Source organism: Glycine max, chromosome 19 (genome assembly GCF_000004515.6).
Source record: "Glycine max cultivar Williams 82 chromosome 19, Glycine_max_v4.0, whole genome shotgun sequence".
NCBI lineage: Eukaryota > Viridiplantae > Streptophyta > Magnoliopsida > Fabales > Fabaceae > Glycine > Glycine max.
In genome coordinates, this window is record NC_038255.2 from 28,981,649 (window position 1) to 28,999,124 (window position 17,476).

A 17,476-nucleotide genomic window follows, 5' to 3' on the forward strand; every position below is an offset into this window, starting at 1 on the left:
CTGGCTTTATGATTATAATCATGTGATTGTTATGTTTGATGGACCAATTGATGCCCTGATGCGAATTGGTTGATAAAATTGAGTGCTCTTGGTGTTTTCGTGTTTTTAAACCTATGATTTTGATTCCTTTGATTTTGATATGATTAGGTGAAATTGGTTGAGGCATTTTACTCCCCATGTTGTGAGAAACATTTTTGTATGATTTGTTTATGTTTTGGACAAGATTTACTAGATTAGTGTGAGAATTGGATTGTTGGAAACGTTCTTTGTGATGTTTTGGTCTCATAAGCATATTACATTTTGATGATTATAACACATATATATGTATATGAATTGTTAAAAAAAATTAGGAATTAATAGTTCAAATAATAAAATTAAATTAAAGGAAATTAATATATTAATATTCAACGATAAATATTTTCAATGCATTTTTAGTTTATTATTTATTAACTCTTTTTAATTGAAAATAGTATAGTTCAATTTAATCTATACATGTTTGGTGTCAAGTAAATATTAATACTGTGTGATGTTTATATGATTCATGAGGTGTGATAACATGTTGCATTGGAATTATAACATTATAATTGAGATTGAGTGTATGTGATAAATTAAGTACATGTTTAATTATTTATTAACTCTTTTTAATTGAAAATAGTATAGTTCAATTTAATCTATACATGTTTGGTGCCATGTAAATATTAATATTGTGTGATGTTTATATGATTCATGAGGTGTGATAACATGTTGTATTGAGATTATAACATTGTGATTGAGATTGAATGTATGTGCTAAATTAAGTATATGTTGAATTATAAGATATATGTGTATTGAGATTTTGCATGCATTGAGTTGTGAGCTATGAACTATACAACCATGCAACTGTAAGACCCTTTAAGGGCGACAAGTATTGTGATAGGATCCACTGTGGGAACCCTACAAGTTGAATCACTTTGAGGCACGACGAGTAAAATTACTTTGGGAACAATTGAGAAGTGTCATACCCTAATTTCGTCCGGGGACCTTTGCTTGATGACATGCGACCTTTCTTTGGTCCTTGTGAGGTGCTTGGCACCCATCATTAGGCAATTTGTGAAATTCCAGGACATGCCGGAAAACCAAAAAATATTGATGCACAATCCGTAAGTTTCCGTGACACACCGGAAATCAAATGGAAGCATCGTTGCATAATTAAGTGAGATTCCGTAACATTCCGTAAGTCAAAAAGGGGATGATTATGTAATCCGCAAGGTTCCGTAACATTACGGAAAGAAAACAAGTATCGTTACGAGATTCGTAAGTTTCCGTAACTTTACGAAAAAAGAATCACCAAAAAAGGTAAGGGGGTGAACTTATCAAGATAGGGGTGTAAATAGCAATTCAAATCTAGGCCCGGGACATTTTGGAAGTTGGGTTGCTTAAGGAGGAAGCAACTGGGCGGCAAGCTCCTCCACGTTTTTGAAAAATGGTTTTCGGGGCTTCCGTAATACTTCCGTAAAATTTCCGAAAACCTTGGGTAAGCATATTCCACTTAACATTGGTGAAAGGGAAGAGAAAAAAGATGAAAATAAAATTCGAAAACACTTCCGTAAGGCTTCCGTAACTTTTCCGTAAAATACGAAAAGGGGGGTGAACTTAGTAATTCGGGTGCGCTTAGAAATCTTCTTCATTAAGTCTTTGGGCGGCAAGCACCTCTTTTTTTTTTTTCTATAAATAGGGGAGGGGGGAGCTGTTTCAAAATGTTCAAGACCCCTTTGGCTATGCATTTCGGCTATTTTGGGCAAAAAACACGTTTTCGTGAAGAAAAATCGAGTCGAAGTGCTTCTGTAACGCTTCCGTAAGCGATTCTGTGGAAATTCTTCATCGTTCTTTGTCGTTCTTCATCCGTTCTTCGTTCGTTCTTCGTTCTTCAACGGGTAAGTTTTCGAATCCGAGACTTTCAATTCATTTCTTGTTTTTTTAAGCTTTCATCTTTATTTCGTTCATTTTCGATTTCTTTTCTTCCGTCTTTAACGCGCTTTTATCGTTTATTTAAGTCGTTTTCTCACCTAATAAATGATAAAATGAATTTCAACCGATCATTTGTGTTGTAATCTCATTTAATCACTTTCAAAACGAAATCTAACCGATCGTTCACGCTATAACCTCGGTTAAACCAAAAAAAGTAAAATAATAATAAAATAATTAAAATATCTTGAAAAATAATAATAAAATAATCAAAATATCTTTGAATAAAATAAATCAAAAAAATCAATCGGACGTTTTTCTTTGGAAGTTTCCTTGAATGAATTGATTAATAACCAAAGTGAAACTAAGACTAAAATAGACTCACAAATCAAGTTTTGTCCGAAAAATCACTAAAAACCATTTTAAGGTCCAACGCCTTAAACGGTCCTCTTTGCTTTTATCGGTTAACATGGACCGTTCAAAAGCGTAAAATCAACATGTAACTTTACCGCTTTTGCAAGAACTACGTAGGTCTGATTTCCTCATCTCAATCGAGGATACGTAGGAGCAAAAGCCCCGCTTTTGTCGACCACCCCAAGAGATCGTTAATGGTCCAATGCCTTAACGTTTCTCTCCTTTCAAAAAAACAAGAGATCGTTAATGGTCCAACGCCTTAACGTTTCTCTCCTTTCAAAATCAAAAGACCGTTTAATGGTCCAACACCTTAAATGACCTTTTGTTCAATAAAAACATATTTTGCAAAAAATGACAAAAACAACTTAACCAAACACTTTGTTCCGAAAGAACTACGTAGGTCTGATTTTCTCATCCCAATTGAGGAATACGTAGGAGCAAAGGGAAACACCCTTGTCGACCACAAAAAAGAGAAAAAAATATAAAAAGGGTATAAAGGATATAAGGACATAAAAGGGAACGTAAAAATCAAAGTCAAGTTTGCACATTCGATTAAAGGCTGCCGTCCCTTGTGACGGACGTGTGGGGTGCTAATACCTTCCCCGCGCGTAAATACAACTCCCGAGCCTTTCACTTAAAAGTTCGTAGATCGCGTCTTTTCCGGTTTTTCCGACGTTTTCCTCAAATAAACGTTGGTGGCGACTCCGCGCGTATTCCTTTCGTGGAACACGCATCCCGCGAGTCACGCGTCGCCCTCCCGCCGAAGGGTAGGTTGCGACAGTTGGCGACTCCACTGGGGAATGTTTTTAGAGAGTTAGGCCATTTAATCTTGTGCAAAGTTTTGCCATGACTTACTCCTTTGTTGGCTTCCCTTTATTATGTTCTTGTATATATAACTCTTTGATGCTTTTAGTGCATTTTTTGTATGCATGAGGTAAATATTTATTCATTTGATGCACACAAACACTAACACTATTTGCACACACGGTGAGTTGAGAAAGGGGCCCTATACCCGGGTTCATGGGAACATAAGGTGTGGAGGTGAATCCGTGATCATGCTAGGTCTCCGACTTGCTTGATTACAGTGAACCCTCATCTAGAGTTTTTTTCTTTGAAAACATATTGTTGCTAGTAGTCCCTACTGCTGCAGTATGTTCTTCGAAGGGGATGATACCTCTAGAAACCATCAAGAGAGATATCACTACCTTGGGGGTTATCACTAAAAGCCTAGTTAGCTCTTTCCCTTATAGGTCCCTTAAATAGGGGCACGGAGCAAACACGCTGCGTGCCATTTTTCACACTGCCATGCATAAGTATCATATACCCTCTTGCTTATATTTGTTTGTGAATATTGTCGTACTATGTACATCCCCGTGTTGTGCCTTTCGCATATGCATCATGCGTGGGTTTCGTCTTTGATCCCCTCACTTTAGCAAACCGACGGAGGGTCCGTGTCGCCTTCTTAAAAACATACGTTGGGTGCCACGCTGCCCAAACGTTGTATCCAACAAGGAAACAATTTCTCGGGCTCCCATATTCGTAAATTGCATCTGTGTCATATGCATTTCTTCATGCATTCATCCATTCCACCCATGATAGATGTCGGAGTTTTGATTCGGACTAGATTTTATTTCACTTTAGTAAAACATGGGATCAAGTCAAAAGCCTTCGCTTAAAAAGAGGTTCTATCAAGTCAAAATCAAGAGCTTAGAGGTCACTAGTTTACGAGAGTTGGGGCAATTAATGGGTCAACTTCAACAGCAAGCCTTCCGCAAAGCCTATGGTAAGATTTGGGACCTAGCTAGGGTAGAAGTCTCCATGGAACCGATTGCATCCCTTTCCCAGTATTATGACCAGCCCCTAAGGTGCTTCACATTCGAGGACTTCCAGCTAGTGCCGACTGTGAAAGAGTTTAAAGAAATCCTGGGATGCCCACTGGGAGGAAGGAAGCCATATCTTTTCTCTAGGTTCTATCCCTCCACGACAAGAGTTGCCAAGGTAGTGAAAATCTCAGCACAAGAGTTGAACCAGGTAAAGCAAAATAGGAATGGGGTAGTCGGAGTATCAAGGAAGTGTTTGGAGGAAAGGGCAAAGGCCTTGGAAAATCAAGGCGAATGGGCTTTCTTTTATTGACATCTTGGCGCTTTTGATCTTTGGAGTTGTCCTCTTTCCAAATATGGAAGGGTTAGTGGACCTAGCAGTGATTGACGCTTTCCTCGCCTTTCATCATGGCAAGGAAAGCCCGGTCGTCGCCATTTTGGCCATGTATGACACGTTCGACCGGGGATGTGAAAAGAGCGACACAAGAATTTTTTGTTGTGCACTGGCTCTCTATGTGTGGCTGGTTTCACACCCTTTTCTCCAAGAAGGTAGGCCCGTCTATCCGCTACAAGGTCACCGCTCGTGCGTCGAAAAAGGAAAGGCGAATTGGGACCAACTCTTGGCTAGCATGGAGGGGCGTCTGTTAATTGGTTCCCTCGCTAGAAGGAAGGAAGAATCGTGATTCTATCTTCATACGAAGGATGTCTAAAGGTTCCCTTGATGGAACAAGGGGTTGTATTAATTATAATCCCGTCCTCGCCATAAGACAGCTTGGCTACCTCATGAGAGGAGTGCCATCAGACGAAAGCATCACGCCTTTCATCACACGGGGTTTCAGTGACCACAACGCGAGGGTACTCCAAGGAGTTCGCAAGGCATGGGATGCGGCGTGAAGAAAGGACAGAGAGCTTAGGGGAAGCCGTAATGGGATCATCGGCGGCTATCATAAGTGGTTGAGAGTCCGAACACAAGGATTGGATTGGCTCCCAAATCTAAAGACTGTGAGAGGCGATGAGGTTAAAGCTTCGGAAGAAAGTGATGAGGTACAAGCCCTAAAGGCAGAGGTTGAAAGAGCCCGGGTAGTCGAAGAGAAGTTCAAGTCCATAGCCATCAAAGTCTGAAAAGAGTATGATGAACTAAGGGACGTCAATATGGCCACAGCTGAAGCTTTGGAACGAGAAACCAAGAAGGCCCGAAAGGAAGAACACGACCAAAGCAAAGTTTTGAGGGGCTTTATAGGGCAGCAATAGTGAGCTCAAGCTCCGAAGAGGTGAAAGGAATCATCACGGGTCAAAGGCATGATCTTGAAAGACGAGCTAAAGGCTTGCCTTAGGTCGAAAAGAAATTTGTCCCAACAGTTAAGCGAGACTGAAGGGAATATGTGGGCCATCATCGATGAGTGCAAAGAGAAGCTAAATCTAGCAGCGACTCACGAGCAAAGGCTAGAGGATGAGTACGCCAAGATATCAGCAGAAAGGGAAGTAAGGGAAAGAGTAATTGATTCATTGCACCAAGAGGCAACAATGTGGACGGACCGATTTGCTCTTACTTTGAACAGGAGTCAAGAACTTCCCCCATTGCTAGCCAAGGCCAAAGCAGTGGCGGACACCTACTCCGCCCCCAAGGAGATCCATGGACTTCTCAGCTATTGTCAGCATATGATAGACTTAATGGACCATATGATTAGAAACCGCTAGGAAGTTTGTATTGTCGCTCAGATCTTGACTAGTTATAACTTTTTGAAAAAAATGAGTTTATCCCACGTTTTTACTCCAAAAATCAGTGCGAATCAAGTCACTCCCACATTTTATCTCTAGCATGCATTGTATGTTGGTCTCGTCCTTTGTCACGGGAAGCCGGAAGGTCCATATCACCTTCTTAATTGTACACATGGGGCACTGCGCCCCCAAATGCGCAAGTAAGAAGAGATAATTTTCCGGGCTCTCGTGTCCGTAAAATGCATTCATATCATGCATCGCATAAGCATCTCTTCATAACATCATAATGAACATGTCGTTCCTGCATTTGTCCGTTATCATATTCCAGCCTCACATTTTGCATGAGTCATGGCATCATCATGCATATGCGTTCAACAAACTTTTTGATCTGCAAAATTGCATACCATTTGTTTTCATGTTTACTCATCCTTGTGTTTTCCTCTACAAAAACAAAAAAGGGGAAGCGTGAAACTTCACACTACATTCTTAGTTGCATGTGTTAGGCACCATGAGCCAACCATGTTGGGATCATAAACCCATTTCTAAAAAAAAAACACACAACAACAAAACAAAATAATTGAACATGGTACCTAATGCATGGTTAACTAGGAAATGGTGTTTCTTTGGGCATCTCAATTTCATAATTACATTTTCCATGCATAGCTTAAAGTATGCCCGAGTCATTCATCCCTATGAGATGTTGTTGAAGTATTGGCGATCAGAATTGCCATTCCTTGGATTATAGGGTTGAACCAAGCTCATGCTTTTATAAAAAGGTTCATCAAGTCAAGTTGAAATATGGAAGTAACCGTCTTGCAAAATTAGGGCAAAAGATGAATCGAGTCACATCACTGCTTCGTCTACTGCCAAACATATTTAGGATTGTTAATGTCCTTGTTACTTCCAGTTTCACCTTGACAAAGATGTCATGGACCATGTTGAAAATCTAAATTGATTCAATCCCATATCCTGCGTAAAAATTCGCAATACTTCAACTGTACATCATTCGCATACATCCATGCTTTTCATTGGTTGCATTGCTCATTGCATTCTTTCCTTGAAAAATAAAATAAAATAAAATAAAATGAACTTAATCATTGTTATAAAAAAAAAACATGCTTTACGGCATCCTCACCGAACTTGTGCTAGAGCTAGAGTAATGGGTGAAGTAGAGAAGATACAAGAGAATATGAAGACCGACATGGAGGCCATTAAAGAGAAAATGGCCACAATGATGGAGGCCATGATGAGCGTGAAGAAGATAATGGAAGCCAATGCGGTTGCAATTTCCGCTACCAGCGTTGTTGCTAAGGTGAACCTGATGTCCCCATCTGGCATCAACCAAATGAATCATCCAACCTCAGATATGGTAGGCAAAGATTTGGGAAGTACGGGCAGCCCCCATGATGTGCAAATTCAAAACGAGCACGCCTTCCCGCCATATGGCTTGCCTCTCAACTATACGCCACCCAATGTGGCGTACAGTCCCAATAAGAATGTCAATAACTCCACTCCTATACCCATTAAGAGCCAACAACCCCGAACTGATCATGCACATGTCTCTTAAACCGTGGGGGAGACACATGAAATTCCCCATCACAATCTAGCCGACTTCGAGCCTTGGCTCGAATATGCCACTGAAGGACAAGCAGTTGGTGGTATACCCCTTGAAAACACTTCGGAAGGCCCTCAGTATCACCCCCAACCACAACCCTCATGTTCCACAGCGGTTTAAAACCCTCATGACTATGGCAGGAATGGGAAAGTTGGATCATCTAGAGGAAAGACTTAGGGCCATTAAAGGAGGTGAAGATTATGCCTTTGCTAACCTAGAAGAATTGTTCCTAGTACCTAATATCATCACCCCTCCCAAGTTCAAGGTGCTGGACTTTGACAAGTACAAGGGGACTACTTGCTCCAAGAACCATTTAAAGATGTATTGTCGGAAGATGGGGGCATACGCAAAAGATGAGGAATTGTTGATACATTCCTTCCAAGAAATTCTTACTGGGGTAGTTGTTACCTGGTACACTAACTTGGAACCTTCCCGAGTCCATTCCTGGGAGGACCTAATGGTTGCCTTCGTTAGGCAGTGTCGGTATAATGGCTTCGGATAGGATGCAACTACAAAAAGTGTGCAAAAAGGGGGCACGAATCTTTCAAAAAATACGCCCAAAGATGGAGAGACTTGGCAACTCAAGTAGCACCCCCAATAATAGAGAAAGAGATTATCACAATGATAGTAGACACGTGACCGGTGTTCTACTATGAAAAAAATGGTGGGTTACACACCTTCAAGTTTTACAGATTTGGTCTTCGCCAGCAAAAAGATCGAAGTGGGTCTGAAAAAAGGCAAATTTAGTCATCCTGCTTGGACGAATGAGAAAACTGGGGCAAATGAAGAGGGTGAGAAAGAGGGAGAAACCCATGCTGTGACTGCCATTCCTATACGGCCAAGTTTCCCACCAACCCAACAATGTCATTACTCAGCCAATAACAAACCTCCTCCTTACCCACCGCCCAGTTATCCACAAAGGCCATCCCTAAATCAACCACAAAGCCTGTCTACCGCACTTCCAATGACGAAGACCACCTTTAGCACAAACCAAAAAACACCAACAAAAAGGAATTTTGCAGCAAAAAGCCTGTAGGGTTCACCCCAAATTCCGTTGTCATATGCTAAACTTGATCCCATATCCACTCAATAATTCAATGGTAGCCATAACCCCAACCAAGGTTCCTCAACCTCCATTTTTCTGAGGATACGACTCGAACGCAACGTGTGCTTATCATGGAGGAGCCCCGGGGCATTCCATTGAGCATTGTATGACCCCGAAGCATAAAGTGTGAAGTCTAATTGATACGGGCTGGCTGAAATTTGAGGAGAATCGCTTGTTGAATCCTAACATTGACAAGCAACACCATACATGGGGCAATTCTGGAAGCTGTTGTTATGACTCATCAGGATTTTCAAGTTTATGCCATAAACCACAGTTACAATGCTAAATGATATGGATAAAATGGACATCCTCTCACGAACACATCTTTGCTTATTCAACTTCCACCGGAATGTGAGTGTAAGCCATTGGTCTGTTTGCTCAAGCAACCTGCGCTCCTGAGTGTTGACTTCCAAGACCGTTCAATCAGAGATTACTCATCTTGCACGTTGGTGGGGGTGTCGTAAAACGACGAGTAAAGTAAAAGTAAAACAAAAAAACAAAAAAAACAAAAAAAAAAACAAAAAAAGAAGAGAGGGCATTTGATTGACTGTGTTTTCAAGTAAAAATATAGACGTTCATGTGACCTCATTTTATCATTCCGGAAAGTTTGTCTTCTTAGAGAAGCGAGTTGTCAAGAATAGGATGTTGGACAAATGGCCTCAGTTATCTTAAGAAAGGAGGGGTTGAATTAAGATGCAAAGACTATTCCCCAATTAAACTTTCACTCTCTTCGGATTAACAATGCACCCTTAACATGAATTACTCAAAAGACAATTCAAAATAAACTTCTTTAAAGCAAAAGATAAATAACAATAAATAAAAGAAGTTTAAGAGAAGAGGGGAATGCAAACCTGATTTATATTGGTTCGGCCACTTCCCGTGTCTACGTCCAGTCCTCAAACAACCCGCTTGAGATTTTCCACTCTCTTTGTAAAACTCCTTTTACAAAGTCTGAACCACACAGGGACAACTCTTCCCTTGTGTTCAAGAATCCTCTACAATAAGAGACTCTCAGTCTCTTAATCCCTTTTCAGAAGTAAGAAGAAGAGAAGAAGAAATCTCTCTTAAAAGGGATAGATTGTACAATGAAGACCAATCAAAATTCCTTATTGAATATGCAAGTGGTTGACCAAGGAATCTTTTTGAGAGGATAAGACAGTTCAGTTCAGAAAAACTCTTAATCTTTTGAGAGGATAAACTTTGTGGGCAATGAAAACTCTCTTTAAATTCGTGCTTCCAAGCCACCTTTGATGCCCATTCATAAACCATTTGAATAGATGTGACTCTTGGAAATTATTTTCCGAAAATCCCCTCTGGTAATCGATTACAAGACTTGTGTAAACGATTACAGGTTTTAAAAATTTGAATTAAAACATTTTCAACTGCTGGTAATCGATTACCAGAGAGCAAATCTCAATTTGAAATGATAGAATTCTTTGGTCAAACCTTTTGTTTTTCAATTTGGAAACTTCTTCCTAAGATTCTAGAGATCAACTTGATCATATATCTTGATTTCTTGTCTCGAATAAAACTTAGAAGCACTTGATCCTTCGGCATCATCAAAACATCAAAATATCTTGCTTTTACATAGGAGTCATTTGGCTTAATCCATCAACTGAAAAAAAAATCCTTCAACTATTTCTCGTCCTTGGAAAATTCTTTTTTGCAAAAATCAATTGCTTCTTTCATTCTCCCTTGCTACAAGGTTGTGAAAACAAGACAACGATGGTTACCTCATAGCCCTACACTGGGGCAATGAGGGGCATCGTGCATGAGCCTCAAGTGAACATAGGGGCAGATTAGAAGTTCTCCCCCAATAGGTTCCCTCCTACAAGGTCATGATGAAAGACAACGATTGGTACCTCAAAGCCTTACACTGGGGCAATGAGGGGCACCGTGCATGTGCCTCAAGTGAACATAGGGGCCGATCAAAAGTTCTCACCCATCGATGTTTTCAACAAAAAAAAGGGGGATAAACCCTAGGATTTCAATGGATTGATTAAACATCAAACGACTCCATTGCCGTCACTCCAAAATGGTCAAATGACTAAATCAAACAGAACATACACTCTGAGGGAGTTCTCGGAGAGATTTGCAAAAGATAGGATAAGGTTGCATGGACTATCACCTCTTTCAAAAGGACAGTCAATTTGTGTTTTCCAAAAAAAATCAAATCAAAATCAAAATCACAAAATAGGGAAAGAATGTCATGAACATTGTACAACTTTCCATTACATTGCATTGTTTAATATGAAGTCTGCATTTACCAAATTTCACGACAAAGGTTGCATGCATCTGCATCCCTAAAAATTATGTTAACTGCATAGATTTCCTACATCTAATGTCCAAATCTTGTGGATTTGGGATGACCGGCCCTCTCGATGAGTCGATCTCTTGCTTTCTCATAAGGGTGGACCCTTGGGTACTTGTACCTATTGCCTTTAGAGGACTACACATCCTCGCCTTCAAAGGACTGCACGTCCTCACCTTGAGAGGACTACACGTCCTCGCCTTGAGAGGACTACATGTCCTCACCATCAGAGGGCTGCACACCCTCACCTCCAGAGGACTACACGTCCTCACCTTGAGAGGGCTACCCGCCCTCGCCTTGGGTACTAGTACCCTCACCTTCAGAGGACTACACGTCCTTGCCTTCAGAGGACTACACGTCCTCACCTTGAGAGGGCTACCCGCCCTCGCCTTGGGTACTAGTACCCTCACCTTCAGAGGACTACACGTCCTCGCCTTCAGAGGGCCGCACGCCCTCGCCTTCAGAGGACTTCACGTCCTCACCTTTAGAGGACTACATGTCCTCACCTTCAGAGGGCTACACGCCCTCGCCATCAGAGGACTGCATGTCCTCACCTTCAGAGGACCACACATCCTCACCTTCAGAGGGCTACACGCCCTCGCCATCAGAGGACTACATGTCCTCACCTTCAGAGGGCTACACGCCCTCGCCATCAGAGGACTGCATGTCCTCACCTTTAGAGGGCTACACGCCCTCGCCATCAGAGGACTACATGTCCTCACCTTTAGAGGGCTACACGCCCTCGCCATCAGAGGACTGCATGTCCTCACCTTCGTAGGGCTACACGCCCTCACCTTTAGAGGACTACACGTCCTCGCCAACAGAGGGCTGCACGCCCTCACCTTGAGAGGACTACACGCCCTCGCCAACAGAGGGCTACACGCCCTCACCTTGAGAGGACTACACATCCTTGCCAACAGAGGGCTGCATGCCCTCACCTTGAAGAGGACTACACGTCCTCGCCAATAGAGGGCTGCATGCCCTCACCTTGAAGAGGACTACACGTCCTCGCCAACAGAGGGCTGCACGCCGTCACCTCCAGAGGACTACACATCCTCGCCTTGAGAGGGCTGCACGCCCTCACCTTTAGAGGGCTACGTGTCCTCATTTTCAGTGTGCTCCACATCCGCACCTTAAGAGAATTTAAGGTCCTCTGTCCTTAAATGCTTAACCGAGACTTGCACTCCCGGTTAAGGGACCACTAGTTTCCTTTGAACGGTTCCTGGGCCACCCCCTGATATTGGAGGAGGGTCAACTGTGCGAGCACAACCAGAGAGGGAGGCTATCACACAGCTACTATGCATACCGGGGCAAGATTTCACCCGTGCCGCTGCAAAGAGACGAGTGCGGATCATGCGCACCAACATGACCACTCTTACACAGATATAGATGACATTGCTACTTAGCAACATTCTGCCCAGCGACCGCAATGCCAATCTCCCCCTGCAAAAGTATCAGTTGGTCTGTGTCGTCCCGACATGGGTAAGTATGCATATGGTTCGACTGATTTCTGATACCATCTATTGTTTGCAGGGATCGCACCCACAAAGACACCCAGTGGACCTGAAGAAGTCCAACAGGGCCCTGGGGTTTCCAGCTCTGGTTACGGGCCTCTGTCGGCCCTACAGGGCGCCCGTTCCCCCCAGCAAGTTCATGTCGTCGTGGCATAGGTAAGTATGCACCTCCCCCAACTGATTTCTGATGTCATCTATTGTTTGCAGGGATTGTGCCCGCAAGACACCTAGTGGACCCGAAGAAGGCCAACAGGGTCTTGGAGTTGCCAGCTCTAAATACGGGTCTCTGTCAGTTCTAGGGAGTGCCTGTCGCCCCCAGCAAGGTCATCAGGCCCCCTACCAATCGAGCTTTCATCAAGGAGTACTGCGCCCCCAGGCAGGCGTAGGGTGAAACACCACATCAGCATTGGGATGGCCGGTAGCGGGCAATAGACACACCGCCACCACCTCTGGAGTTCACCTCATCTCATCCATAAAAAGGTTAAAGCGTTGCCTACGACACATGGCCGGCCCATAGGCGACCAAGTCCAAAGCCAAAGGTAAGCAAAGTACTAGGTCCATGACCGACAAATCATTAGGCGTCCAGCTCAAGACGTTAAAGAAGCGCTACTAGGAGGCAACCTAGTAACTTTTAAATTTCTGCTTGCTATTTGATCACCTTTTGTTTCTCAAGTCATATTGGGAGACACCTAGTTGCTCATGATCCTAAGAATTTAAATAAAACGAGCACAAGCTCGGAAGGTAGTCATACCTCACAAAATATATGTATGCGTGTTTAGGTAGTGAAAAATACCTTAGATATGCATGTATGTAGCTAAAAGATACCTCACAAAATATATATATGTATGTTTAGGTAGCAAGATACCTTGGATATGCATGTATATAGCAAAAATACATCACAAAAATATACACATGTTTAGGTAGCAAAATACCTCATAAAAAGAAAAAAAAAAGAGAGAAAAAAAGAAAAATAAGTTATCTAGCTAAAAAACCAACATGCTTTTGAAAGAGATAACTTCCAACTTTTCTTTGAAAAAAAATTCACTGATCATAACCAATTTTTGAAAAAAATGTGTATACACCTGAAGGGTGAATGCTGTGAAAATTTTCCCGGACGCCCAAAATGGACCCGGATGAATGCACAAATTGATAAAAGAACATATTTTGGAAACGTTGGGTTGACTAAAATAGAGGAAATGAATCTTGAGCCCTAGCATCACATGACCATAAAAATTTGACACTTGAGTGTCCGCATAGGTGCATGCATGACCAGTTTTGCATAAAATTTCCAAATCATCATTTTTGCATTTGTGTCATGGAAATAATGTGGGGCATCCCTTTTATCCTTGAACCAAACCAAACCCTGACATGTACCATGCCTAGCCATTCTACAAGTCTTGAGCCAAGATCCTGACTCACCATAAACCTTGACCCAGGGTGAGAATGTCAATCCTTACCCTCGGAAGCAAAAAAGAATAGAAGGGAAATTTCCAATCAAAGAAAAAGAGAAGGAAAATTTCCAATCAAAGGAAAAAAGGAAACAAGGAAATTCCCAATCAAAGAGAGGGAGAAAGAAAAAAGAAAACAAAGAAAAGTCCCAACCAAAGAATGGGAGAAAGTAAAGAAAAAAAAAGAAGAAAGCTCCTGGTCAAAGAAACCAGAAGAAATGTGCAGAGAGGTCTTTAGACCGGACAATATCTGAACAATACAGAATTGTCACCAAATGAACAAAAAGAAGGAAAGGAAACCATGACCTAAAATGGTCTTCTCCCTTTAATTGCCAACCAAAATCAGTGCGCTAGCGACTTTTTCGCCCCACACTAAACAAAAACAGAAAAGGAAAAGCCAACAAAAAATCAAAAGCCAAAAACACACAAAAGCCGAAAAACCCACCAAAAGAACCCATTCCCAAGGGAAGTCCTATTGATCCATGATCACACATGTAATTTTTGATTTGATAGGAAATAATTTGCAAAGTCAAGTCATGATATATCTATGGTTCGGAATTAGGATGAAACACTTACCTGTGCGAGATTGATACACTTTGAGTGATTTTCTTCTATTTTGTCGAACCCAGTGTTTCCTCTAAATGTTCATTTAGAAACGAAATGCTAACATCCAAAATCTCAGTTAAGGTTATGGGGGATTTCATCAGCAGACTCTCCTTCCCCGGTAAACGCATTGTTTTTCACTCAAAAAAGCGTATGCTGCTCTAGTCAGTTGGAATATTTATCTCTTTACTAAAGCATGTTTGCATTTTAGCGAAGAAAACATCGAGACTTTTTCAAGTCTCACAAGTTATCCAGAACTACGTAGGTCTGAGTTCCTCATTGGAGGATACGTAGGAGCAAAAGCCTCGCTTTTGTCGACCACACTGCTTTCTGTTACCATGACCCAAGAGCTGGTAGCCTGCGGAGACACCTTACGGTTATCCGCACCTCGAGTGTGATTGATAAGCGGAGGCCAATATGGTCATCTGCACCCTTTCCGAAGATATAGGCATCTTCTGGTGGAGACTTTTTCAAGTCTCACAAGTTATCTAAAACTACGTAGGTCTGAGTTCCTCATTGGAGGATACGTAGGAGCAAGAGCCTTGCTTTTGTCGGCCGCCCCATAATCTTTGTCATACTGACCCTGAGGTCATGTGACATGCACCCTTGTGTCATCCAGAGGCGGCGGGCCCGATGACACGCGGAGATACCTTACGGTTATCCGCACCCTTGTGTCATCCAGAGGCGGCGGGCCCGATGAAATGCAGAGACAAAATTTGGTCATTCTGCACCCTTGTGTCATCCAGAGGCGGCGGGCCCGATGACACACGAAGATACCTTACGGTTATCCGCACCCTTTTGTCATCCAGAGGCGGCGGGCCCGATGACACGCAGAGACAAAATTTGGTCATTCTGCACCCTTGTGTCATCCAGAGGCGGCGGGCCCGATGACACGCGGAGATACCTTACGGTTATCCGCACCCTTTTGTCATCCAGAGGCGGCGGGCCCGATGACACGCAGAGACAAAATTTGGTCATTCTGCACCCTTGTGTCATCTAGAGGCGGCGGGCCCGATGACACGCGGAGATACCTTACGGTTATCCGCACCCTTTTGTCATCCAGAGGCGGCGGGCCCGATGACACGCAGAGACAAAATTTGGTCATTCTGCACCCTTGTGTCATCCAGAGGCGGCGGGCCCGATGACACGCGGAGATACCTTACGGTTATCCGCACCCTTTTGTCATCCAGAGGCGGCGGGCCCGATGACACGCAGAGACAAAATTTGGTCATTCTGCACCCTTGTGTCATCTAGAGGCGGCGGGCCCGATGACATGCGGAGATACCTTACGGTTATCCGCACCCTTGTGTCATCCAGAGGCGGCGGGCCCGATGACATGCAGAGACTGACATAGTCTTCTGCACCTTTTGTTCCTCCGGGAACAACGAGTCATTTACATGCGGAAATTTTACGGTCACCCGCGACTCTCGTCAACCGAGAGGAACGAAATTAGTGTCATACCCTAATTTCGTCCGGGGATCTTTGCTTGATGACATGCGACCTTTGTTTGGTCCTTGTGAGGTGCTTGGCACCCATCATTAGGCAATTTGTGAAATTCCAGGAACAACAAGTCATTTACATGCGGAAATTTTATGGTCACCCGCGACTCTCGTCAACCGAGAGGAACGAAATTAGTGTCATACCCTAATTTCGTCCGGGAATCTTTGCTTGATGACATGCGACCTTTCTTTGGTCCTTGTGAGGTGCTTGGCACCCATCATTAGGCAATTTGTGAAATTCCGGGAACAACAAGTCATTTGCATGTGGAGATTTTATGGTCACCCGCGACTCTCGTCAAATCGAGAGGAACGAAATTAGTGTCTTGTCTTTACTTTCCTTTTATCTCCAATAAAAGACAAGTAAAGAGGGGCAACTGTCATACCCTAATTTCGTCCGGGGACCTTTGCTTGATGACATGCAACCTTTGTTTGGTCCTTGTGAGGTGCTTGGCACCCATCATTAGGCAATTTGTGAAATTCCAGGACATGCCGGAAAACCAAAAAATATTGATGCACAATCCGTAAGTTTCCGTGACACACCGGAAATCAAATGGAAGCATCGTTGCATAATTAAGTGAGATTCCGTAACATTCCGTAAGTCAAAAAGGGGATGATTATGTAATCCGCAAGGTTCCGTAACATTACAGAAAGAAAACAAGTATCGTTACGAGATTCGTAAGTTTCCGTAACTTTACGAAAAAAGAATCACCAAAAAAGGTAAGGGGGTGAACTTATCAAGATAGGGGTGTAAATAGCAATTCAAATCTAGGCCCTTCCAGAACATTTTGGAAGTTGGGTTGCTTAAGGAGGAAGCAACTGGGCGGCAAGCTCCTCCACGTTTTTGAAAAATGGTTTTCGGGGCTTCCGCGGCTTCCGTAATACTTCCGTAAAATTTCCAAAAACCTTGGGTAAGCATATTCCACTTAACATTGGTGAAAGGGAAGAGAAAAAAGATGAAAATAAAATTCGAAAACACTTCCGTAAGGCTTCCGTAACTTTTCCGTAAAATACGAAAAGGGGGGTGAACTTAGTAATTCGGGTGCGCTTAGAAATCTTCTTCATTAAGTCTTTGGGCGGCAAGCACCTCTTTTTTTTTCTATAAATAGGGGAGGGGGGAGCTGTTTCAAAATGTTCAAGACCCCTTTGGCTATGCATTTCGGCTATTTTGGGCAAAAAACACGTTTTCGTGAAGAAAAATCGAGTCGAAGTGCTTCTGTAACGCTTCCGTAAGCGATTCTGTGGAAATTCTTCATCGTTCTTTGTCGTTCTTCATCCGTTCTTCGTTCGTTCTTCGTTCTTCAACGGGTAAGTTTTCGAATCCGAGACTTTCAATTCATTTCTTGTTTTTTTAAGCTTTCATCTTTATTTCGTTCATTTTCGATTTCTTTTCTTCCGTCTTTAACGCGCTTTTATCGTTTATTTAAGTCGTTTTCTCACCTAATAAATGATAAAATGAATTTCAACCGATCATTTGTGTTGTAATC